This window comes from Phascolarctos cinereus, unplaced genomic scaffold (genome assembly GCF_003287225.1).
Source record: "Phascolarctos cinereus isolate Bilbo 61053 unplaced genomic scaffold, phaCin_HiC Scaffold_2;HRSCAF=192, whole genome shotgun sequence".
NCBI lineage: Eukaryota > Metazoa > Chordata > Mammalia > Diprotodontia > Phascolarctidae > Phascolarctos > Phascolarctos cinereus.
The window spans coordinates 211,291,414-211,318,353 of record NW_027555625.1 but is presented as its reverse complement, the minus strand read 5'-3'; the positions used below and the strand labels follow the sequence as shown (position 1 = coordinate 211,318,353).

The window sequence follows — 26,940 nt, the reverse complement described above, 5'->3', positions numbered from 1 at the left end:
TGTACTTGAGAAACTGCAAGGAGGACAGCATTCCTAGAACTCAGAGTATATGGAGAGGAGGAAAGAATCAGGAGACTAGAAAGACTAGACTAGAAAGATAGAAAGAGGCCAAGTTATTAAGGCATTTGAAAGACAGAAGATTTTATATTTGATCCTGAAGGTGATAGGGAATCACTGGAGTTTAGGAGGGGGTCATATGGTCAGACATATGTTTTAAGAAGGTCAATTTGAGAGCAGAGTGAATTTGATAAGGGAGAGACTTCAAGCAAGTGGACAAACCAGAAGGCTATTGGAAAAGGCTAGGCATGAGGATGAAGGCCTGCACCAGGGCGGCAATGTCAGAAAGGTTAAGGTGGTGGTTGTAAGAGGTATTACAAAGATGGAAATATCAGGACCTGACCACTGATTGGAAATTAGAGGGGGATATGAAGAATTGGGAATTGTGGATGATACCTAAATTGAAAGCCTGAGTGATGGCTATAACCTCAATAGGAAGAGGGAAGATAGGAAGAGGAGAAGGTTTGTTTTGTTTTGTTTTGTTTTGGGGGGGAAGATAATGGGTTCAGTTTTGTACTGAAGTTTCACATGCTTATGATGAACCAGTATAAGATGTCTAAAAGGTGGTTGGAGATGTAAGATATGAAGTCAGAAGAGAAATTAGAGCCCAGCAAGTTGATCTAAGAGTCATTCCATAAAAACAATCATTGAATTCATGGAAACTAATGAGATCATGAAGTAGAATATAATAGAGGGAGAAGATAAGAGAGCCCAGAGAAGAGCCTTTGGGACTCCCATTGGTAATGCGTTGTTGTTGTTTCTACTTTGTTTTTTGAAGAGGACTCATGACTTCAAGATTTTAGAGTCAAGGTACAGTGTGTTCAGCTATGGCTGATCAATCCAGCAAGTTTGGAAAGCTCTGCCACAGGTCAAACATAAGTAGTCTATTAGAAAATTTCGACAGATTTGTCTCTGTATTTGTGCAGCTCATGTTTCTTTTATGATACTGGGATTCTGCTTTGTTCATGGAGTACAGCACCTTCTTTGATGGGGGCATGCCATTCTTGGCTCTCCTGTGCCAGTGTCTCCCATGTCTCACAGTCACTACTAAAGTTCTTCAGAGAGACCTTAAATGGTCTTTGTACAGCTTCTTTTGATCTACATGTGAGTGCTCTCCTTGTTCCAGTTCTCTGTAAAATAGTCTTTTAGGTAAGCTTGTATCTGGCAATTGGTCTACAAGCCCAGCTCATTGGTGTCGTACTCTCTGCATTAGAATTTGAATGCTAGGCAGGTCAGCTCAAGACGCCTCAGTATCTGGTACCTTATCATGCCAGGTAATCTTCAAAATCTTCCTAAGACAATTCAAGTGGAAGTGGTTCAGTTTTCTGGTATGGCATTGATAGACTGCCCAGGTTGCCCAGACATACCATAATGAGGTCAGCACAAGGCTCTGTAGACCTTCAGTTTGGTATGTAACCTAATACCTCTTCTCTCCCACACTTTGCTTCAGAGACTCCAAACACTGAGTTAGCTCTGGTAATGCATGCATCAATCATGCAATATCATTATCTATGTAAACATCCCTGGAAAGTGGACTGCTAAGGTAAGTGAATTTATCAATAGCATTCAACATTTCCCCATTTACTGTGACCCCTTTTGGGTGCTTCCACATATGGATGGTGTGGTACTGGTTAGTGGAGCACCTCTGTTTTGTTGGTATTGACTGCCAAGCCAAAATTAGCAGAAGTAACAGAGAATTGATCCATAGTTTGTTGTATCTCACTCTTAGAGGCTGCATTGATTATACAATCATCTGCAAACAAAAAGTCAAGAGACAAATCTCCGTCCTCTCTGGTCTTAGCTTCTAGTCTTTCCAAGTTAAATAGTTTACCATCAGGGCAGTAGCTGACTTTGATGCTATTTTCATCCTTGTTGAAAGCATCTGAGAAAAATTATGCTAAAAAAGGATGGAGCAAGCACAGAGACCTACTTTATTCCATTAGTGACTGGCAAAGTGTGAGAGTATTGTACTTAATCCAGAACCCTGAGAGCATGCCTTCCTCTGGCTTACAATACTGATGAACTTCTCTGAGTAAGTGTGACGTGGATAAAGATCCAGCAAAGGTGAAATAGAAGAAGGATCATTTAGTCAAATAGGAGGAAAATCAAGAGAGAATTGTGCCAAAAAAAAAAAAAACTAAGGAGAAGAGAATATCAAGGGGAAGAGGGTGATTAACTGCCAAGGGCTACTGAGAGGTGAAGAAGATGAGGACTGAGAAGCAGCCATTAGATTTGACAATTAAGAAATCATTAATAACATCGGAAAGAACAGTTTTGGTTGATGATAACAGGAAAACAAATTACAAAAAGATAAGAAGAGAGTGAAAGGAAATGAAGTGGAAATATCTATCATAAATACCCTTCTCAAGAAATTTAGCCATAAAAGGAAGGAGGAATATAGGATGTTAGTTGGCATGGATGGGCCGATCAAGTGAGGCTTTTTTTTTTTGGAATTGGGGTTAAGTGACTTGCCCAGGGTCACACAGCTAGTAAGTGTCAAGTGTTTGGTCTCAGGTTAGATTTGAACTCAGGTCCTCCTGACTTCAAGGCTGGTGCTCTATCCACTGTGCCACCTAGCTGCCCCTCAAATGAGTTTTTAAAGGAAGAGGGAGAGAGATAAGTAGGCATTAAAGTCTTTAAACAAAGATCTCTTTTGAATATAGAGGGGTTTGCCTTGGCAAGGAGAAAGACCACTTCTTCTTGTCAAGCAGAGATTAAGAAAATAGTAGCAGAAGGTATCTGAGTGTTGTCAGATGAGGAATGGAGAGGAGAGGAAAATCTTGTGAAATACCGCAATTTTTTTTCAGTGAAATATGACAAAATTCTCAGCTGAGAGTATAGGGAGGAGGATGTGTGGGGAATTTGAGAAGGGTTAAAAAAAAGTTTTGGGTAATCAACTATGGTGAGTTGGAGAAAAAATCAGTTAGGGAGATCTAAAAGGATTGCATTGCTGCAGGGAGGTCCAGTAAAAATCATATAATATAAACTTGTAGTGAACTCAGGCAGCATAGCTTCATGATTTTTGTTCCACAGCTCAAGAATAGAAGTTATGGAAGCAGACAATGAAGATAACCCAAGATTTGGACTTAGAAAAGCAAGACCTCTAATTGGATAAAGGGATAAGGGACTTGCAAGATGAGGACAGGGTAGAGATGAACTAGTTCAACAAGGGTTAAAGATGGGAAAGAGTAGTGTAGCCATTGCGGTGTTGATGGTGTGAGAAAGAAAGGAAAGGTAGAGGAATTGGAAGTGATGATGAGGGTAAAGAACAAAGTTTGGATTTACAAGGGATAGAGATAAATAAAATGTCAACAGATTATGATCAGACAAAGGAATCTATGAGTCCATGAACATGAATACAAATATGTGTAGTTGATGGCAAGATCAAAGGTATGACTATCTTTGTAACTGTGGTGGTGTGGATGGGTAAGGAGAAGACTAAGTTGAAGAATTAGGAGGAGTTTAATGTATTTGAAGTAGTATCAATATGCCTTTTGAAGTACTAGTATGAGGGCAGGGCTAGAGGAAGAGAGAAATCTTCTGAGTTGGTTGTGGAGGAGAATGATCTGGAGGTCTGCAGACAATAGCTACTAGAATCTAGATTTGGTGATAAATATGGATTAAGTGAACCTTAAATAAAATATTAATGAGTGATAATGGTAAGAGGAAAACCTGGAAATAGAAATGGGGAGTGAGCAGTATCCTGACTTCTCCAATCATAAACAATCAATTGAAAGTACAGCCAGTGCTATAAAGGTGCCCAGGGAAGCTGAGTCATCAGGAAGGAATTAGGTCTTAGTGAGAGTGAGTAGATACAGGGATCAATAAAGGAAAAAGAAGTGAGATAAAAATCCAGTTTGTTAATATTTTTGGAGCAGGCATTCTAGTGAGCCCAGTGGACAATTTGGATAATTTTAGAGTGGGATGGAGTGGGGGTTATAGGGATAATAATAGGAGAATGATCAATGGAGGATGGAGAACAGGGTTTGAGCAATGGCAATTGGGCATTCATAATCATTTGCATGGGGTGAGTGCAATGAAGTAGAAGTATATTAATCATTGAGGAACGTGTTCATGTCTACTATGCTTGTTCATGGGGTTTGTCCACTGGAGGAGTTGTCTCAGGGTGTTAGTTAGTTGTGTGACTGGAAAGAGAGTGGAATGTAGAGGGTTACAACACAAGGGCAAAGCAGGGCCAAGGAGCTTTAGGTGGCCATAGACCATGCCTCCCTAGAGCTTAAGGTAACCGCAAGCCAGGCCGGCAGGCTTTGCTGAATGGAAGGACCAAGGCAAGATAGGTTCTTAGAAGCTTGACATTAACAAAAAAAAGGTTGTCAGTGGAATGCATGGAGCTGCTCCCTTACAACTTTTCTTAGAGACTTTATCTGTCCTACTCCATCCGTCAGTGGAGTTAACACTTGTGTCTTTGGAGGTTAATAATGTCTTTAAACCAAAAGAACACCTTGGGTATAGAACACATGACTTTTATTTTGCCTCGGTATTCCCACGATCTAGAGCAATGTCAGATACATAGCAGACACATATTCTAAGACATAAGAATGAAGCAGTAGGACATTCTTTCCAGGTATGGGGGAAATCCAATGCAAAGGCATTAAAATGAAAGTATGCTGATGTGTGAGGAAGAGTAAAAAGGCCAGTTTGGAAAGACTTAGTAGTTCATGAAAGAGAGTAATGTATAATAAGGCTGACAGGCTAGGTCAAGCTAGATTATGAAGGACTTCAAATACTAACAAAAAGGCTTGTGTTTGGCCATAGAAGTAATAGGGAACCAATGGAGTTCATTGAGAAAAAGTGTGGTATATTTAGAACTGTGCTTTAAGAAGATAATTTTAGCAACTTAGCGGAACATGGATTAAAGAAGAGGAAAATCAATTAGGACACTTTTGCAATAATCCAGGAGAGAGGTGATATGAACCTGAACTGAGGTGGTAGCCATGTGAGCATATGCTGGAAATCTTACAACAGTAAACAAGCTTTGGTAAATGATTGGCTATATGAATTACAGGAGAATAAGGAGTTCACTAGATAATGCCAAAGTTGGAAACTTGGTTAACTAGAAAGATTGTTGTATAGAATGGGCTTTTATAATTGATCTTCTCAAGTCTTTGAGAGCCTGTCAGTCAAGAGAATATAGATATTCAATACTATTTGAGTTCCTCTTTTTGAGAAATCCTCTGGGAGTTTATAGGTGACTGTTCATCCCTAAGATGCCTTTTTTGGGCTTATTGTACTGTGTTCTGTACACCAGCTTTTGCTATCTCTTCTTTTCCCAACCAGCTACTAGCATGGTGCTGTAAGAGGCAAGAAATGAGCCAAAAACAAGGTTGAAAATTACAATGTGACTGGTAAAAATTCTCAAGAAGTGATAAGTCATGCCATTCTTTTATGAGAATTGTATTGGGTTCAGAAAGGTGAACCAATCCTACTTATGACAAAGTACACATATCAGTGGAGGTCTTGTTCTAAATTGTTTTCCCCTCTGATTTTCAAATTAGATATAATAAATGATGAATATGAATCAGAAAACGTGAATTTGGTGGGAAAAAAATTGACAAAAATTAAGAGTTCCCAATCTAACATAAAACATTTCAGGTTGTCACATAGCTAGATGAATTCTTTAAGGAATAACAGTTATGTTTTGAATGAGCTTGCAGAAAGAGTTTGGAGTACAAAATGGGTCATTTATATGCGTGCCCTCCAGTTGTCCTGATCTGTGTCTTGCCAATGGACCCAGATGGCTCTGGAGGACAAAGTGAGGCTGGTGACTTTGCGCAGCCCTCTCTCACTTAAATCCAATTCACTTGCAAGTAATGGCATCACCTTTTTAATGTCATGGTCTTTTTTGAAAACAAAGGAAAAACAGCAAGGCTATTGCCATACACATGTAGCCATACATAAGTTTGGGACAATGACAACTCTGTGATACAGTATTTACATATTAGCAGAGAAGTCATGAGAGCAGCAAACATCTTGGACACTGGTGGGAGATAACACTTGGGAAGCTAACAATCAATTAAGATTTTGCCACTATTTAAATGTGTGATCATGGTAAAGTCACGTCAGGTCTCTTGCCACTCACTCTTTTCTTAATTGTTACTATTTATACAGAAATTTAAGGTTTATAAACTGTTTCACATATATATTGTCACATTTGATTCTTATAACAATATTTTGGGGTAAGTGCTATTGTGATTCTCAATTTCCAGATTAAAAAATTGTGGTTGAGAGAGGCCATGACTTTTCCAGGGTCGCGCAGTCAATATTTGAGGGAGGATTCAAACTTAAATCTTCCTGACTTCAAGCATATCCCTTTATTGATTCCACCATACATAAAATGAGCGTGTTTTACTTGATAACCTTCAGGGGTAGTATACTCCTGGAACACTAGAACCACATTTCAGTAGCAGCTTTTCTCTCTCCTTACATGTTGGTACTACCTGGTAAACTGTGAATGACAAATAAATATGTATTACTAATAAAGAATTTAATGAATGAAAGAATGCAAAAATTCAGTGTTTTGTTGTTCATTTCAGTCATTTCTGACTCTGTGACCCCATGGGGTTTTCTTGGCAAAATACTAGAGTGGTTTGTTAGTTCCTTTTCCAGATCATTTTACAGATGAGGAAAATGAGGTAAACAAGGTTAAGTGATTTGCCCAGGGTCACACAGATAATATCTGAAGCCAGATTTGAGGTCATAAAGATAAATCTTCCCGATTCCAGGCCTGGCACTCTATGCATTGCACCCTGTAGCTGCCTTTATTCAGCATTCATTATGTGCCAAACAGCAAACAAAATCATCGGCATAATTATACATTTAGACTTTATTTACATGCACAGGTTTAAAGTATTGACCATTCAGATTTCACAAGGACATTATTGACTTGGATATGTCCATTATTTACCTGGAAGTCACTTAAAATAGGAACCATTGAACAGCACTATGAATATTTACTTAATATTAGAGTTGGAAAGGACCCTAAAAACCAGCAATTCTTGATCAAGTCATAGATAAACAATTCAATCTACAACATATCCCTAAAAGGACCATCAAACTTTTGATTGAATACTACCAGTAACCCATGACCCATCATGATTCCTCAGGTTTACATCACTTTTGGATAGCTTTAATTTTTTTTTTTAGACAATTGGGGTTAAGTGACTTGCCCAGGGTCACACAGCTAGTAAGTGTCAAGTGTTTGGTCTAAGGCTGGATTTGAACTCAGGTCCTCCTGACTTCAGGGCTGGTGCTCCACCCACTGCACCACCTAGCTGCCCCCTGATAGCTTTAATTTATATATATATATATATATATATATATATATATATATTCCCTAAAAAGAATGAAAAACAGAAGCAAAAACAAAAACAAAAAAACTCCAGGAACTTCTCTGTTCCTAGAATATAAACTTTCATTTTGGGACATAGAAACCGAAGTGGGACAGGAACAGTACAATTGCTTCCAGTGGGCTGACTATTAAAAAACAAACAAATAAACAAAAAACTTATTTTAAAAGCTTTCCTTTAATTCATATGTTAAAATCATAAGAGATTCCTTGAAAGATATAGCATTAGAGATTATTTTGTTTGTCAGTACTCTGATTATTGATATTAAGTAAGCCATCAAACATGCTTCCAAAAGTTGTTTGCCACTCTCATAAAGGATGTTCAGCACAAAGTCCCAAATGAACTGATATTCCTTCTATGTGCTGAAGCCCTCAAATTCTTCCTGTTTAGGAATGACATCGTGATCACTGCAAACTGTGAGAATGAAGAATATGTATTGTTAAAACTATTATATGCAAATGTATGTGTGTGTGTGTGTATGTATATATATATGCTATAAAGCTGGTCCATGAGCATATTATTAATCCAGTTTCCTCTTCAACACTTTGCCAGCTAAGAAACAGTACATATAGTTTAGGATAGAAGATTCTAGATACAGGAGAGTTTTAGAGAAAGAACAGAGCAAGTGAGGGGAGGAGATATGACTAGAGGATATGGAGTCTTTGCAAACTTCTTTCTTGCATATTGAAACACTTGTGTTTGTCAATAATTCAAAGAAAAAGAAAGATAGAGGGGAAGTAGAAGGGGAAAAGGAGCAGGAGTCAGAGAAAAGGGAGACAGAGATACAAATAGAGAAAGAGAAAAAGAAGCAGAAGTTTATTTGTTTGTTTTCTAGTCTTCAGTATCTGAGCAATTTGGTTATGATCATTATAATCTATATTATGGGAAACTAAGAATTACTTATCCTATTATATTGACTATGAGAATGGCACATTTTGGTTATAACTCATCAACTTTCAAGCCTGAGGGTGCAGAAGTGGCAAAATAACACAATCGCTTGATCTCTTTCTGATCTGTCCTAGGGTAAAAGAGGACCTTAGAGCCAGCCGTTCTTTTCTGCCTGAGCAAGTTTGATAGAATGCCCTTTGACAGTCCACAGCTCAAAGTCATCTCTCTTTTGCAGCCACAATCTTCTGGTGGCTTCCTTTGAACAGAGCCCCAGAATCACTTTCAGCTGTTGGGTAGAAGCCATACTAATCTCTGCAAAGAGATTTACCCCTCACTGAACAAGTGACACAGCTGAGACCAACAAGAATGGCCACTACATAATAGGGATTTCGATTCACTTTGTATTGCTGGGATGGAGGATGGTCTGTCTGAGATAATGCTACAATTATGTATTGAAGATAAGAAACCGTCATTAGCAGAGTAAGCCGTTTAATGAGGAAAGCCTCCTTTCAGAATTACATTACATGTACTGATAAGAATAGGCCAGGCCAAATCAAACATATATCTTTGTTCATTTCTGCTGTACAGGCTCTATGGGCACCTGAGCCTTATCCCTATGGCTGGCATTGTCAAGAATAGTTGGTTTTACAGCTTTAGGAAATATAAGACTTGTCTTTTTCTTTTTTTTTTTTTTTAAATCATAATCTCAAATCATTCTTTATCAAGGATCCAAAGAACAAAGCTACATTTTGGCCTATACAAGAACGACTGAGAAAAGAAACAGTTGCTTTGGAGATAGGAGTTAACTTTAGAGAAAAACAAATCAAAACAGTATACCATATACAAAGGAAAGGTACATGCTTGGGGAAAAGAGGCTCCAGGGAAGGGAGAGTGAATATCAATTTCTTAGAAAAGTTTTCTCTAGTCAAAATGAAATATGTCTGAGAGACTAGCCATTGTTCTTTGAAAGTAATTGGGACATTTCATTTCAATTCACTTCAAATGAATACAATAGATTTTTTAAGCACTTGCTGTACTAGTGGAGATTTAAAGTTTAGCTAGGACAATATTCCTGCCTTTTTGAAGGTTGCACTCTAGTAGAGACATCTTATAACTGAGACATGCAAAGTACTTGGAAGATTAAAAAAGATACTTTACATATATCATCTAATTTACACTACTGAGGAAGGTGATTTAGGGTGGTTAACTGATTTGATTATGATTACATAGCTAGTAAGTGTCAGAAATACAATTTAAGCAAAAAAGTCTTTTGACTCCAAGTCCAGTATCATATTGCCTCTTCTAGGATCATAGAATCAAAGATTTAGCTCGAAGAGACTTTAAAGCCCACCTAGTTTAAAAGCCTCATTTTACAGATGAGGAAACTAAGTTTCAGGGAGGTTAAGTAATTTTTGATCAAGGTCAAATAGGTAGTAAGTATCACAAGTGGTATTTAGAAATGAGTTTTTCTGATTTAGAATAAGGGCTCTTTCCACTATTTTACCCCATGAAGACAATACAAAAATAACATGAGGAGGAAATTTAATAGACTTTTTACTCGTAATTTTATCTAATCGTCAGCTGATTTTTTTGATTGTTAGTTTTTAAATTCCTTTATGATTTAGACAATTTTTCAGACATTAGATACTTTAAGTTTTCTAATTCATGTTCTGTTAATCACATTCATGTTAGCAATTTTGTAAATATCTATTGATTTGTTACCATTTTTGGAATTTAATTAAGCAAAAAAGTTTCTAAAAATTTTATTGATGTCACCTTAATTGATAATGAATTCTCTTTCACTGTTAAGCATGGTAAATTTGTCTTCCTTTTTTAATTAGATATAATACTGTTTTGTTAGTTTATAAATACCTTGCAGTATTGTTATCAACTAAATGATTTTTTATCTCTTCTTTGATTTTCAGTATGTCTCTGTTGGGCAACAATATGAGGCAGAGGATGTTGTGCTGGGCCTGGAGCCAGGAAGACTCATTTCCCTGAGTTCAAATATGGCCTCAGCTACTCACTAGCTGTGTTACCCTGGACAAGTCACTTAACCCTGTTTGCCTCAGTTTTCTCATCTATGCAATGATCTGGAGAAGGAAATGGTAAACTACTCCAGTATCTCTGCCAAGAAAACCCCAGGGTCACAAGGAGTCAGACAAGACCGACAAAATGAACAACAACAAAATGTCTACATTGGTATATGATGTTTGGGTTGGATTTTTTTTCTTTTATTGTTTTGCTTCTCTAGTCTTTTTCTTTTTATGTTGTAGATCCAGTTCATAAATCTATTCTATTTTTGTTGTTGTTGTTCATGAAATTGTTGTATAAAATATCCAATTCATTAATTTGGTCTTTCTCATTTTTTGTTGATGAACGTGTTTAAAGATGAAAATTTTCCCTAATGACTACGTTAGCTGCCTCCCAAGTGTTTTGAAATTATGTTATCTATTGTTGACATTTTTAGAAGAAATTTTCATTATTTTAATGATAAGCACTATATTATTTAGTCTCCACTTAACTTCAACTTTTTCTTGAAATGCCCTTTATCGATTATAATTTTACCTGTTGGGGTCAGTAATAAAAGTGTTTAATATTTCTGTTTTATGTATATTTTTATGCCCTGCAGCATGATCAGTTTTTCATAAAAGTAATATGAACAGCTTAGAAATGTAAAAAAAAAAAAAGACTGGAAAGATAGGAGGAGGCTAAGTTTGTAGGGCTTTGAATGCCAGAGGATTTTGTATTTAATCTAGAGGTGCATGGCATAGTTGGACTTGTTCTTTAAGGAAAATAACTCCAGTTGCTGAATGGAGGAAGGACTGGAGGGGGGAGAATGTTGAGGCAGGCAGACCCACCAGCAGCCTTTTCAACAGCAAGGGTGAGGTGATAAGAGCCTGCATAAGAGTAGTGGCAAAGTCAGAAAAGAGAAGGAAGTTTACTGGAAACATTTATAAAGGTGAAATCTACCTGCCTTGGCAACACATTAAATATGAAACAATAAGAGATAGTGAAATGTCCAGAGTTACTTCTGGTTTTTGAACCAGAGGAATGGGAAGATGGTGTTGCCCTTTACAGTAATAGGGAATATATGAAGGAGTGAGGATTTAGGAGTAACGAAAATGAGCTCCATTTTGGATGTATTGAGAATAAGATGATGACTGGATATGCAGCTTGAGATGTTTGAAAGGCAATTGGAGATTGTGTGATTGGAGGTCAGCAAAGAGTTTGGGCAGCACAGTTAGATTTGAGAATTATTAGCATAGAGACGATAATGAAATCCAGTGGATATGATGAGATTATCGAGTGAAATAGTATAAAAGGAGAAGAGAAGAGGGCCAAGGATAGAAACTCGAAATATATCTGTGGTTAAACAAAGCAATGTTTATTTCATTCTAGCTGTGCTTCATGAAATGTTGCATTATTTTAAATATGTTATGCTATGCATACATTACAGAAAGTCATATATCAAAGTTATCTAGACCAACAAGAGGTCTAATTACATGGGGGAAAAATAGGTCTGATTTTTTATGTCTTGATAAACCAGGCACCCACACTATGTGCAACTCTTTCAAATGAGAGATGAATTTAATGAGTTTATGCCAATGCAGTAGATTATATTGCCTCCAAAATCAGAAAGCACTGTTGTTGTTATATGCTTTTGATTCAAACCTGCCAGTATGATGGCTCTACCTATCAATAGGGCCTAGTGAATAAGAACTCTGTAAATACCAGCATATGAGCCCTCCTCACTCCTCATTATTGCTTCCACCTCTCCTGCCAAATCAGCTCACTGAGATCATGAACAATATATCTGGGCTATATTTAACTGCCTAGCAAAACCAAAGAATTGCAAGGGCATTACCCCTGCCTGCAGTAGAAAACTTTTTCTGTCTTTTCTTATTAAAATTGTGTGTACATCTTTGAGTGCCATGGACTGTAGTAACTGACGAAATACATGATTCTTGGTGTTTGGACTTACTTGTTCTAAGTTAGCAGGATCCTACGCCAGGACCTAATTTAATTATTTATACTCTCGTGAGTGCATTTTTCTTGGTGTGTGTGTGTGTGTGTGTGTGTGTGTGTGTGTGTGTGTGTGTGATTGTATTCTAATAATTAACAGGTCAGCAATCTGGAAGAAGGCTTTGCTTGCAGACTTGATTGAAAACCTTCTGAGACTTCATTTTTACACAGAAACAAGGACTATCACCTCAACATTTGTGTCCATATATATCCAGAATATTTTTACACAGAGCATCAGATAAACTTTTTTTTGACTGAATTGACTTATTGATGCAAAGGATTTTTATATTTTTAAAAATCCCTACTTAATGCAACTGTTCATAAAACGACAATATCAAAAGTTTCAATGGCCGCTTAGATGCTATATAGTTCAATCCTGTCAATTGCATAGACAAGGAATTGAATATCCTGAAAAAAAGTGACTTGCCTGATGTCATACAAAGAGTAACTGACCAAGCTACAATTTGAATCCATGTTCTCTGAATCCAAAGCCAATGGGCTTTGCATTGTACCCTATTTCGTTTATGAACTCAATGTTAATCGATTTGAAATTAATTTGTAAAAAAATCTTGAAAATCTCCAATTTGTTGCTAAAATAGAATCTGTCATGACAAAGTCAAAAATGTATTTGACAAAGTCTAACATTTAGCATCTGATAAAAAAAATAATGAATATAGTCCAAGGACTCAAGTGTCCCCCAACAGTTTCTTTGCCATTAAGATAAGAGGTAGCTATGAGAGACTGGCAAAGACTGTATTATACAGAAATAATAACTTATGCTTACAGAAGGCTTTTCACCTCAAAAGTCATTTACAAAGACACACTGACAGACTGTTCCAAGATCACCTTGTCTAACTGAAGTGAAACTACTTCTAGGGTGAAACATAACAAGCATTTAACTGTATCTCAACAATGCATGGTGATTTAGCTCTGCTAAACTAAGGGAGAAAAACAGCGTACATTTGTGAATTCAGCCTTGAGAGAGTTGTAAAGGAATATGTTTAGTACAGAAGCTAGAAGGAACCTTATAACTCTAAGTTAACTGCCTTAATTAAACATATGATAAAACATGGATGCAGAGGCATATGGTGGCTTGGTCAATACCATCTACCTCTTTATTCAAAGAATTCAATTCTAGAACCCAATTTTCATGACTCTAGCCAAAAGATCTTTCCATTGCTACAATGTATGCCTTAGTGCTACCTCAGTCATCCCTTTTTAAAAGCTTAAGAATTTTTACTGAAAATACTGATCAATTATTAAAAAAAAATAGGAGGCAGCATGATACAGTTTAAAGATCTCTGCAGTTAATTCAGAAATCTTTGCTTCAAATCCCACCTCATGTACTTACTAGCTGTGTGTCCTTGGACAGATAGCCTTTATCCTTTATTTTAGGGGGAGGATACTTATTTCCCTTATCTATAAATTGAGGGGGTTGGACAAAATGACATCTGAAGTCCCTTCCATATTTAAACCTGTTTCTCATTGGTCTTTCTCTTCACTTAGCCTTCTAATTAAAAGAAAATGAAAAGATCTGATGATTTATTTTAGGTACTTCAGCGTACTCCAAAATATTATGACTGCTTAACACTGTAGCAGGAGAAGCAGTCAGGTGTAGTGGATAAAGTGTCAGCCTCAAATTCACAGAAATTTAGCTTCAGGTTCTTCTTCTCATAATAAGAAATATATAATACAAGAAATGTAACTTGGCAAGGCACTTACCCTTTAGGTGCCCCAGACAACTCATTAAAACTATAAGTTTCAAAGAAGATGTATGTCTGTGTTGGTAGAGGGAGTTTCTTCATCAGGAGTTTCCTTTATCAATAAGATCACGGATTAAAAAAAATACTATAGGAGAAGTGAGAAAGCCTCCACATCTTGAATGTTCTTATTTTCCATTGTAAGAATGAAGGCTGATTGAGTCAAACAATGAATTATCCTTTAAAGTAGGTAATAAAATACTGAAGTCTGATATTGTTATCAAGTGAGAACATTTCTATAGAATCATTCAGTCAAAGATTATAAATTCATGCATGCTATGCTCCAAGTTGTAGGGCTTTTATAAAATCACAATCTGGTTCATTACCCAACATTCAGGTGCCTGATAGCTCAGAGGAAAGAACAATTCCAGCCAAGTGTTTGAGAAAATTATTTGCGGGGTGGGGAAAAGAGAAAAAGCCTTGATCTCCTACCACTTTCACTTGACCAGAAGAGCACTTTGTGAACTTCAAAAAGTCAAAGGATTTGGACAGCTCTTCAGAATCTTAACAGTGTATCTGAGTCAAAGGGTACTGCTACTGGTGATAGCAGTGTCTATATTAGGAGCCAAGGACAAACTAGACATAGTAAGGGGAAAAAAAACCTTCAGAAATTAAGGAGCCTTGCAACATCTATACCATACTTTGGGGGACCAGCTTAAGGACTCCAAAAGAATGAGTTCTTGCAAGCTATGAGTTTTCCCTTTTGACACATGTACTTTAAGCTAGCATACACTTTCCCCTCAACTCTGTATATACTTGTGGAACAGTGGTTACCTGGTTTTGGGAGTGGGGATATTGTGTACTAAATACTAACTGAATCACCTTGGTAAATGCATGTTTCTAAAATCTAACTAAGTCTGATGAATAATTGATTATTAACTGATAATCATAGGATGAGGAGAATACTGGTGGGAGCTTGCGAGGTACAAAATTAGAAAATCACCCCTGCTCTGGGTAATGCTTAGAAACCTTAGGGGGGGGAAATAATAGCTGCCCTCTGGGGACCTAACCTATCAATGAGAAGAGTTGGCAGAGAAACTCCACAGCATCTACTATAAGAAGGCCTTAATTATTTAGAAGCAAATTATAAATCATTTGATGTCTAGATATGACATTTGCCAACACAATTAACTTTCTTTTCTTAAGTACTCAAACATGCACTGTGCATTTTACAAGACATTTAGTCTTAACAATATTTACACTTATTTAGAGCAAAATAACCTTCTTTCAGTAGACTCTGACCCACTGAGAATCAATCGCAATTGATTTTTGAGATGTTTGAAGTCACTTGGATTAAAGAACCTGTAGGAAAACACACCATCAAATAATTGATGCGTAATTTTTGCTGCTTGTTTAGCTTCCGGGACTTCTGAAAAATCAGGCTGCTGAGAAACTTGTATTTAAACTGGTAAACTACTGACAATTATATACGTACACGTTTTATTTACACTATACACTATATTTCATTTTTTGAGGGCTAGGGCCATGTATTATTTATAATTTGTAATACCAATTTTAGCACATTGCCTTGAACATAGGAGATGACTAATATATGTTTGTTAAATTGAATATAACTTCTAAACCAGAGGCAGATTTCATCTCAGGATATGGATACTCTTAGTAATTAGGCCTGTTTTAAAGTGTAAAAGGTTGTATTACTAGGTGGATAATTCCTCCTCATTGGAGGTTTTCAAATGGAAAATAGACAATTTAAATGATAGCTCATGGAGATATAACAAAACACAAACTGCATAATACGGAACAAAGAACATTTGTTCTATACTCAGTGGAACTGGGTTCAAATCCCATCCCTGACATTCATTGTCTGTGTGATTTAAGATAAGTAAGAACCTTTCTGAATCTTAGCTTCTTCATCTATGAAATTAGGTAGTTGAACTAGATGGCCTCTGAGTAACTTCCAACTCTGAGATTCTGTGATCTATAAGTTATCTTTTTTTCAATCATGTCTTGAATTTTCTAAAGTTGGTTACTGTTCAAGAAATTGCCCAGGTGACCTGCCCATTCACATGATTGCCCATTGTATGCAATACAACATATGGGAATTAAACTTACCCAAAACCCTCAGAGTTAGTTCTCAGTGTTCTGAGATTTGTATTTTTTTCTGCTACAAGGACAATAAAGTAAAAAGAAAAAAAAAGTGGTAGCTACTTCCCTAGGAATCCCTGGTGTAAGAAAATCCTGGGTCACATTTTACCAGTTCCCAGAGTAAGTAGAGAGAGAAGTGTCCTGTGTGAGGTTTCCTTCTCTTATGGAACTAAGATCTTAAAGTTTCTAGGATTTTGAAGGTTCAGCCGAACAGGCTATTTTCTCATTGGCTGATGGACTGAAGAGTCAAGTGTTGCATCAACCAAGGGAGGAATGGAGAATATGCACAAAGTTCATTAGAGCTATTATTACCTAAACCACATTGATGTCTATTTAGCACTTCTCTTGGGGTATATGTGTACTGTAGAATGAGGAAGGAAAAAGGAGATGGTTCCTGGTTACGGTCACTAGACTTTACTGAAAAGGTCAGGACTCCTGGGTCACATTGGCTTCACTGGTTTCTTATTATGGAGTGAAAAAGTGAAAAAGAAGAGGAAAGAGTTTCTTTTCTTGGGACAAGAATCTTCTGTTATGTGGGTAGCAAAAGGAAAAGATTATTAAGGATGAAAGTGTATGATAAAAAGAGAAGATGGTCACATATTGGTGGTAGGTGGCAAAGAGAAGTAGACAAACATGTTATTTCACTGATAACCTAGAAATAGCAAGAGAAAGTAAGGAAGGTCTCTAGTAGGTTGGGTGGACTCCTGGTGGTAAAGTGATAGAAGACATGGACAAAACTCTTAAAGGATAACACGACATTATTTTTGAACTACATCATTGGAAGTAACTTCTAAAGGTTATGAATCTATCTGAGTTTTTGAATGAGGGAGAAAAAAGGAGTGGCATTAAAAAAAAGTCAGAAAAATAAGTTGACTTATTTTTCCCCCCTTGCACTGTGCTTCAAACACAGTTGAAAGGAAATCCTAGGTTGTATGAAGCTTTTGGCATCAGCCTCAGTTTCTTCTGGGCTATTAACTTGCTGAGCTTATTCTTACAGATCCATGAGATTCTTTTTGCTTGCACATTATTTATATGATCTTCCTCTCACTTTGTATACAAATAAACTAGAGTTAGAGTTCTCTTTGAGTTTCCTTTAGCATTTTCTTTGAAACCACATTGGTTTCCTTAAATGCTTCCCTAATTTTCTTACTCATTAGACGTCACAATTGTATAATCATCATTTCATTGGGAGTAGGGAAGTGTTCCCATACCTCATGAGTCATATTTCCTACAGAATTCTCTGGCCATAGGCTGATAAGTATTTTTAAAAATCCAATATTTTAAGATCTGCCTATTTTAAAGTAAAGGGTAGAAACTCCAAGACAATATGATCACTTTCTTTTTTCATTAAAGTCTATGCCAAAGTGTTTGTCAGCAAAGTTCTGATGATCCTATAAGATACAAGTATCTTTTTATAGTGTAAATCTCATACACACACACATGAACACACACACACACACACACACACACACACACACACACACACAGATTGAAGATAGTTTACTTCATTGAGCCTAGAAGTCTTATATTCATTAAAAGGATAATGAATCAAAGCAGAAATTTTTCCTGTAGTACAGAAATTTAAAAACAGAGGCTACTACCCCAAAAGGACACTGTACATTACAAAAGATTAAATACTTTATACAAGTGGTTGGGATAAATATACTCCAGTGATCTGGGAAATCATATTACTTAAACATAATACAAACCTATGAGTTATAATCAAGAATAGTCTTAGAGAAATGGATTGTTTGTCAAAGATACTCTTAATGTTCGATGTTAACAGATGTGGTTTCCTGCTGAGGTATTAAAGAATTTGTGTGATCTCAATGGAAAAATCATAAAACAGAAGTGAATTTTTCAAAAAATTGACATATTACAAAATAAAATATTTTAGAGATGTAAAATGTTGTAAGGTCTACTGAATAAGACAAATTTAATTATTTTACTTTGAACTTCAAAAAATGTGCATGCTATCGTAAGATGAGAATGTAAGCACATAAGTTGTATTTGTTGGAATTCTCATTTGCCTTTTGCAGTTATTAATAAGGTCAAAGGTTTTTTAATGATATATATTTATATTTTACTTCCTACTGATACCTTGTAAACCTATCCCTCAATATCTACATAATTGAGATGCTGCCAGCATTGACCCCCTCAGTCTATAATTGGATCAAGCAAGTAGAGAGTTTAAGTTAAAGAGGGATTTCCTGGAGGTTATGAGACCCCCAGATAATCCTACTTGTGAATGACATTGTAGTGGTCACCTTAAGCTTTGGAATATGTCCAAGCCTAATGGAAGAGATCCTTAACTACCTAATATATTTTAGCCTTACAATCCACAAAGGAAAACAACCACAACAACAACAACAATTAGGACATACAATTGGTTGCTTATCCATAGATCTTGTCCATGAATTTCTGGCATAAGGAATACAAACCAATTGAGCCCAGCTTTAAATTGGGGAAAAAGAGAAGTTCAATTGCCTTTATAAAATTACAAATGTGTATTAATAACCACAGTTATCTTCCAGAAGCTAAGCCCTAGTTATTTCTCTTTCTCTGTCTCTCTCTCTCCATATATTATATCCATCCCTCTGTTATTATATGATATCTGTGATATATATCATATAATATCATAGATAACATATATATGTATATATATAAATACATATATATTATTTATGTATATATATATATATATATATATATATATATATGCAGAGAGAGAGAGAGAAAGGCATGAGGGAAAGAGAGATGTGTATCTTTAAGTACATCTATAAGGGCAGGTAGGTGGCATAGTGGATAGAGAGTATTGGGCCTGAAATAAGCAAGAATTTAACTAATACTCAACCTCAGATACTGAATAGTTTTATATGACCTAAATCAAGTTACATAAGCTCTGTTTATCTCAGTTGCCCTCACTTTAAAATGTAGTTAATAATAGCAACTCTCAAGATTATTTTGATAACCAGCTGAGATATTTGTAAATCACTTGTGAGTATATACACGCAAACAACACATTCTACCAGTATCTGCAGAGGGCCTGTCTGGGGAGTTAGAGGGCTTAGGCCAGCCTGGGTCTTACCTGTAGTTTGTACTAAGCCTGACAGCTGTGAAACTCAGGATGTCCCGCTCACCATCCCCCTGTTCTGTTTCTTGAGAACAGGGTGCAGGAAGGGAGGAAATGGATAGGGTACAGGGCAGGATGCGGAAAGAAAGTAACAGACAAGGTACAAGGAAGTAAGGAAATCACTTAATTAGGTTTATGTTTTTCTTAGAAAATAATGTTACTATTGCTTGATCTAATACTATGTAAGCCTGAGCCCTCAGATCAATAAACGGAATTTGTTCTCCACATCTCCCACCTGGGCTGTGATTCTTTCTCTCTTCACACTCTGCTGGCATCAGACCATGGCCACGGATGCAGGTGCTGGTGTCAAGTATCATTTTGTGACTGTAAGATATGGTCCATATCACTTTTAAGGAGTTAAGCAGTGATATAACCTAGAAAGCAATGGTGAAGTTTATGATGCATGAGAGAAGACGTAACATGTAAGCAAAGAGGAATTTCTTTTTTTTTTTTCAGCAAGGCAATCATAGTTAAGTGACTTGCCCAGGATCACGTAGCTAGTAAGTGTCAAGTGTCTGAGGCTAGATTTGAACTCAGGTACTTCTAACTCCAGGGCCAGTGATCTATCCATTGCACCACCTACCTGCCCCAGCAAAGAAGAATTTCAAAGAACAGTAATAAAAGATGTCATCAAGGAAATGCATGGTAGAAAAAGAAGATATAATATCCATGTGTCAAGAAAAAGGTTGACAGATTAACATTCCAAGTGGTGCACTCACAACTCATTGTCAGGAGAATGTGAGAAGGTCTCTAACATGTCACATGGAGCCTAATTTTGAATTTATGGGAAGACAAGGATATGCATTGCAAAAGGAATGGGTTGTCTGGGATCTGCATTTTTTTGGAAGGAATATGCAAATCAATGACAACACATAGTGCACATATTTTAGTGTAGGAATGACAATAACAGATATTATATTAATTGAAGTCCATCATTATTACTGGGACTTGCTTCTATGCTAGTTTTATAATCCAAATTGGGAAACTGAAATTATTATCCATTCCTTCCAAATTGGTTTCATACTCCACAGTATATTTCTATCATGACATTATTCTGAATTCGCTCTTTTTTTCTCCCAATTCAAAGTCTGTAATTCTTCTATCCTCAATTTTATGGAATTCCCTATGGATGTTTACTTCCTTTGTAAACACATTTTAAAGTGTTCCTTTTCCTTTCCTGTATACTTTGTTTGTTTTAATAAAATGCATTCTTCTATCACAATTGTTCAGTCACAAATCCTATCTCCACCAAGCCTCAATGGTAATTCTGAGAATATATTTATAATCTTCAGCTATTATTTAGATTTTACTTTGTTAACTATACTCTGCACTTTATATAAGGAAAATATTTAGCTACAAGTAATGTTCTTGAATCACTCCTTTATTATTTTCCCCTGAGAATTAGTAGGCTTGAGTTTCACTGTACCATTTCTTATTTTAATACATATATTCAATTCAATTTAATTTCATAACCATTTATTAAGTCTGTGCTTTGTCCAAAACATTGACTAGAGATATAAAGATAAAGTTGATGTAGTTTTCTCCCTCACACATTAAAGAACTTTTATTCTACCACAACAGAAGTGAGACATAGCAGCATAAGTAAATGGAAAGAAGGAGGAAGCAGGATAGTCTTCTCATAATAGGTGAGACATTACTTGAGCTTTGAAAGATGCTTAGTTCTCTATATGAGGAGGTGATACATTTAAGGCATGTAGATAAACTTTTGAAAGTCTTGGAAATGGAAGATAATATGCAAAGTTCTGGAAATACATCTGATAATAGTTTACTTCTTCTTCAATTTAATTTAATAAACACTTACTATGTGCCTCTTATGTGCCAGGCACTGTGCAAAGCAGGGGGATATAAAGAGTGAAGAGACAGTCCAAGCCTTCAAGGAACTTATAATGTAATGAGGTAGACAACATGCAAGCAAATATATGCAAATCAAGCTATATACAAGATACATAGAAAATAATTAAAAGAAGTAAAGAAAAAACTGGAATTAAGAGAGGGTAGGGAAAGGTTTTTGTAGAAGGAAGAATTTTATTTGGAATTTAAAGGAAGCCAAAGAGGGTCAGTAGTCATGGAGGAGGGAGAGCATTCCAGGCATGGGGGATAACCAGAGAAAATGCCTATAGTAAGAAAGGGAGCTTTTTGTTCATGTAAGAGCCAGGAAGTCAGTTTCACTGGATCGATGAGTATGTGTTCAGGAAGGTGGTGTAAGAAAACAAAAAGGGAGGAGGGGACTAGGTTATGAAGGGTTTTGAATGCAAAGCAGAGCATTTTATATTTCCTCCTGGAGGCCATAGGAAGCCACTGGAGTTCATTGAGTAGGGGTATGTCTGACATGATCAGATTTACATTTTAGGAAAATCACTTAAGTGACTGAATGGAGAATGGGTTGGAGTGGGGAGAGACTTGAGGCAGACAGATCCATGAGCAGACTATTGCAGTAGTCAAGGTGTATGATAATGGAGGCCTACATTAGTGTTGGGAATGTCAGAGGAGCAAAGAAGGCATGTTATGGAGGTGTTTTGAAGGTGAAATCTGCAGGTCTTGGCAACATCTTGGATATGGGGGAGTGAGAGATAGTGAGGAACACAGAATGACTCCAATGTTGTGGGATTGAGTCTGGGAGATTGGTATTGCACTCAAGAGGAACAGAGAGTTTAAGATGTCTAATGAACATCTAGTTCAAGATGTCTGAGAGGCAGTTAGAGATATGAGATTTGAATTCACCAGAAAGACTGGGGCATATTTGAAAATCACAAGCATAAAGATGATAGTTAAATCCATGAGAGCTGATGACATCAGAAAATGAAGTAGTATAAAGGGAGAAGAGAAGATCCAGGACAGAACCATGAGGGACACCTATGATTGGAGGGAATCTCGAATATAAAGTGTATAAAGGGGTGCAATATGAAATAAATCTGAAATACTGGAAATCAGGATAGTAGGTTCCCTTTCAGGCATTTCACATTATAGCTCTTACACATTCTATGTGTTACAGGAGTCTGGACATGGAGAACTTTAAAAGTCAAAGTGAGGAGTTTTCATTTTAATCTAGAAATAGTAGGAAGTAGAAAGGTTGTGTTTTGAATAAATGGTAAGATCTATATTTTAGTAAATTAAATTTGACATCTAAGAGGAACATGGATTAGAAGAATTCTGAACAGGAATTCAGAGACTAATTGGTAGCTATTATAATAATCCCAGGGAAAAGTGATGAGGACCTCATCTCATTCTATATATACTGAGAGAAAGATGCTCAGAGGTAAAATAGAAAACACTTGGCAATGATTGTCTCCCCCATTAAAATGTGAATTGCTTGAGGGCAGAGACCATGTTTTGGCCTTTCTTTGTCTCCCTAGTGCCTTGCACAATGACTGGTGCATAGTAGTATTTAATAATTGCTTCCTGACTTGAATCAGATCCTATTTTTCAATCAACCTGGGCCTCTAGATCTCTTCAGCTGCTTCTGAAAATCCACAGATCCTCTTGTACCAGTATATACTACTAGTCCAACCCCAAACCTTGCCTTTCCAACTCCTGCTTTTAATCGATATTTCTGATATTTGAGAAGTGACTTTATACAACCAGACTTGCACTTCTACCCCTTCCCTAAGACAACTGAAACGAAGTGGTGTAATGGATAGAGTTTGGGACTTTGTACCAAGAAGATCTCAGTTTGAATCTCATGCTGACTCATCATAGCAATTTCAGGAGATATAAAAATATGATCTATTTCTTTCTTGGTCCCTCTTTGGTCTCTATTATAATCCTTACTAATCAAAATACAGTACTCTCAAAATAGAAAGAAAATAGACAGAGATGGAGCAAAGAGACAAAAACAGAGACACAGAGACAGAAAGAGAAACAGAGATAGAGAAACAGAAACATAGACACGGAGAGAGATGAGAGAGGCAGAGAAAGACAGTGGCTGAGAGAGTATGTGCTAGGCAAAATGCTAAATTATGCTAAGCATCTAGTCATAAATATAAATAAGCAAGCTAGACCTTGCACTCAGGGAGCTTACATTCCATAGGGGGAAGTCAACACCCAAAGAGAACCTGAATTAGAGCAAGGGTGTAATGTAGAGGTGTCAGAGAAGGAGACTGAAGTCCTAGACCCCATAGTAGTGCCTAGATCAAAGTCACAGGACTTTGGGGGACTTAACCTTCAGGGAAGAGGTGGAGATGATGGCCATAGTGGAGGAAGCAGGTTGTGAAGATGGCCACTTAGTGGCATGCAGTCCTTGTTATGATTTACTGATTAGTGTCTAGAATGAGTGTAGAGGCTTAGTCCAAGGTTTTGTAGACAGAAAGTGGTGATTATGGCTAGAGTGGAGGTAGCTCAGTGTGGAAATACTGGTGGTTAAAGAAAATAAACAAACAAAAATATCTTCAGTGGAATTTTTGTGACATTATACATAATAGCTAAAATATGCACTTTATAAAGATTTATACTCCCCAAATAATTTTGTTTCAAAATGCTGTAAATCTTCTGGATAAGCATTCTGTAAACCTTACATTTCTTCCGTGTTTATGTTTGAAGTTAGCTTCTTTACCTTTCAGTATCTTTCTGAAAATATTATGTCTCACTTCTTATTGTCAGCACTAAGTACAGTTTACAATGAAGACTGGTAATAATGGAAATATTTTTGACAGGTTGAAGATCAGATAAAGTGTATCTGAAATTATATTCCTGCCCTATAAATTACATGTCTATTGTTAAAGGGGTGTTCCTATTTTCACTACCTACTTTTTTCCCCTATGTGGTCAACACTGTATAATTTATTGGTGCTTTGAACCAGCCTCACATGATCATCACTTACCCAGTAGACATTTCTGAGTCATACAAATATGAAGGCTTCACTCCCAGCATTCCTACAATGCACACATTATTTGGGAAATAATTGTTAGTGGTGAGTTTAGCTTCCAGCTTTTGACATTTTTATTCTGCCACTGAGAGTAGAGAATAAATCTGTCCTTTCAAGTAGGCTATTATTAATCTCTGGGTTTTCACAAACCACAAGCATAGTCATTGAACGTGACTGTCAGAACATATCAATTTAGAAAAAAAAATTAGAAGGATGACCCACATTAGTTATAAAATATTACTCATCATGTTTACATCTTCCAAAGGTTACTAAAGGGGCTATGTTCACATCTACAGAATCAATTAATTTGTTTTGCTTTTTATATACACTTGAGCTATTGAAAGAATTTCCAATGTGCAACTGGAGAATTGGCAATGGAAAGGACCCCTTTTTTTCATTTTTGGAGGATAGCATTCTCCTAATAGAGTTTATTGAGCTTTCTAGCACAGAAAATGAATTTCAGAATCTGAACTAGCCTTTACTTACCCTGTGTAACCTGATTCTTATAAGTCTGGGTTAAAACCCAGTATTCACTTTGTAGGGATATAAGGGCCTGGGTTCTCATTTAATTTTCTTATAATAATAGGATTAGTGTAAAGCATTATGAGAATGACGAGTGATTCCACGTTCACATAGATAGATTCATTGCCAAGGCCACAAGGCCTATGAGTAGGAATAGTCACTCAAGAAACATTTATTAAGGTCCTACTATGTGACAGGTACTGGGCTGAGTGCTGAGTATATAAAAGAAGGTAACAATATTCATTCTCTCAAAGAGGTCATATTCTACTGGGGGGAAACACCATGCAAATAGCTATGCACAAAAAGCTATACATAATCTGACAAACACAGAGGGAGTTCCATTCACTCTTCCAATGAATTATTTCATAATTTGGTTGTGCTCTGTCCATTACAGGGCAAATTTTAGAAAATGCATTATTGGAGAGAACATACAGTTCAATGAAATCACATTGAAATCATGTTTTCATATTTGAATGACTTACCAATAGATGTCATATTAATTGAAATTCATCATTCTTATTTGGGCTCACCTTTGTCCTCATTTTTTTAACCCAAATTGAGAATTCAAAATCACTGTCCATGCCATAATTCATGACCAATTATTTCATGTAAATTTGTCTATCTAAATCAATATCTTTTTTTTTTAAACTTTCCCACTGGTGATCTCTTAATTATGAAAGATCAAGAGATCAATGACCAAATCTAATGTTCTTTTCTCAATCCCTCTCCTTCATGATCTCTCTGGAATCTTAAACACTGTAGATCTCTTGCTTCTCCTTGATATTCCTTTTTTCTATAGGTTTTCAGGACACTGATCTCTTCTAACTGCCCTTGTATGTTTCTGATGATTCCTCCATCTCCTTCGATGCATCTCCATCTATGTTTTACCTCGTAACTATAGATATTGGCCAGCACTTTGTCTTGGGTCTTCTCCCTTTCTTCATTTCTCTCATGCCCCCTCTAAATTGAATATGTTGTCAAGTCTTGTAGGTTCCACATTTAAAACATCTCTTACGTACACCCCTCTTTTTATACTCTGACATTGCCACCACCCTGGTAAAAGCTGTCATCACTTTATATGGGGTCTATTGCAACAGAGGCTGATTAGTCTGCAAACCACAAAGCTCTCCTCATAACAATCTATCTTCCACTTATCTATGATCTTCCTAAAGGGAAGGTTTGATCATTTCATTCCCCTGTAACCTGAAGGATCAAACAAAAAAATTCCTTTCTGGTTTTTAAGCTCTTCATAACTTGGATTCTTTCTACCTTTTCAGCATTCTTACACTTTATTTCTCTCTACATACCCTATGATCCAGTGACTGGCATCTCACCTCTTCTTTATGTGTTTTTTGTTTATTTGATTGTTTTGTTTTTTTGCTTTTTTTGGTGAGGCAATCAGGGTTAAGTGACTTGCCCAGGGTCACACAGCTAGTAAGTGTAATGTGTCTGAGATTGGATTTGAACTCACGTCCTTCTGACTTCAAGACCAGAGCTGTATCCATTGCACCACCTAGCTGCCACTCAGCTCTTCTTCACACACAATATGCTATCACCTGACCACATTAATTTAAAATGTCTATCTTCCTTATCTGAAATGCTCTGCCTCCTGACTTCTTCCAACTTCAGCCAAAATCTCACCTTATACAAGAAGTCTTTTCTTGCCCCCCTTAATGTTAAGGCCTTCCTTCTAAGATTTTGTCCCATTTGCTCTGTCCATCTTGTATGGACATAGTATTTCAAATGTTGTATTGCTCATGAGGGCAGGAGCTCTTTTAGAGCCCATATTTTCCTCTTTCTTTGTATATCCAGAACTTGACAGATGGCCTAGAATGTAATAGGCACTTAAATGCTTGTTGATTGACTAATTATAAGAGTCTTATCCTTATGATAATAAATCATGGTATCAGAGATTTAAAGATGGAAGTAATTTTTGAGGTTTCTAGTCCCTTCCCTTTATTATATAGATAAGTAAACTAAGGTCTGGATATGTTAAATAACTTGCCCAACATCACACAGGTTGAAGGCATCCTCCAACTCTAATGGTAAATTTATAATCAAAAAGGGAAGAGTTTGCAAAGCATAATATTGATAATAGATTGGAATGGATCTGCCCATGCCTACCATTTATAGTCTACACAAGTAAATTATAGCTAATTGATACAAATATTTCCATTTAAGGATATCCTCAAGCAAATA

At 36.5% G+C, this 26,940-nt stretch overlaps 1 pseudogene; it reads right to left on the bottom strand.

Annotated features, from left to right (window-relative positions):
• Positions 1 to 1,688: 1,688 nt before the first annotated feature.
• Positions 1,689 to 26,940, bottom strand: part of LOC110198194 (small ribosomal subunit protein eS17 pseudogene) — an 88,953-nt pseudogene continuing 63,701 nt past the window's right edge.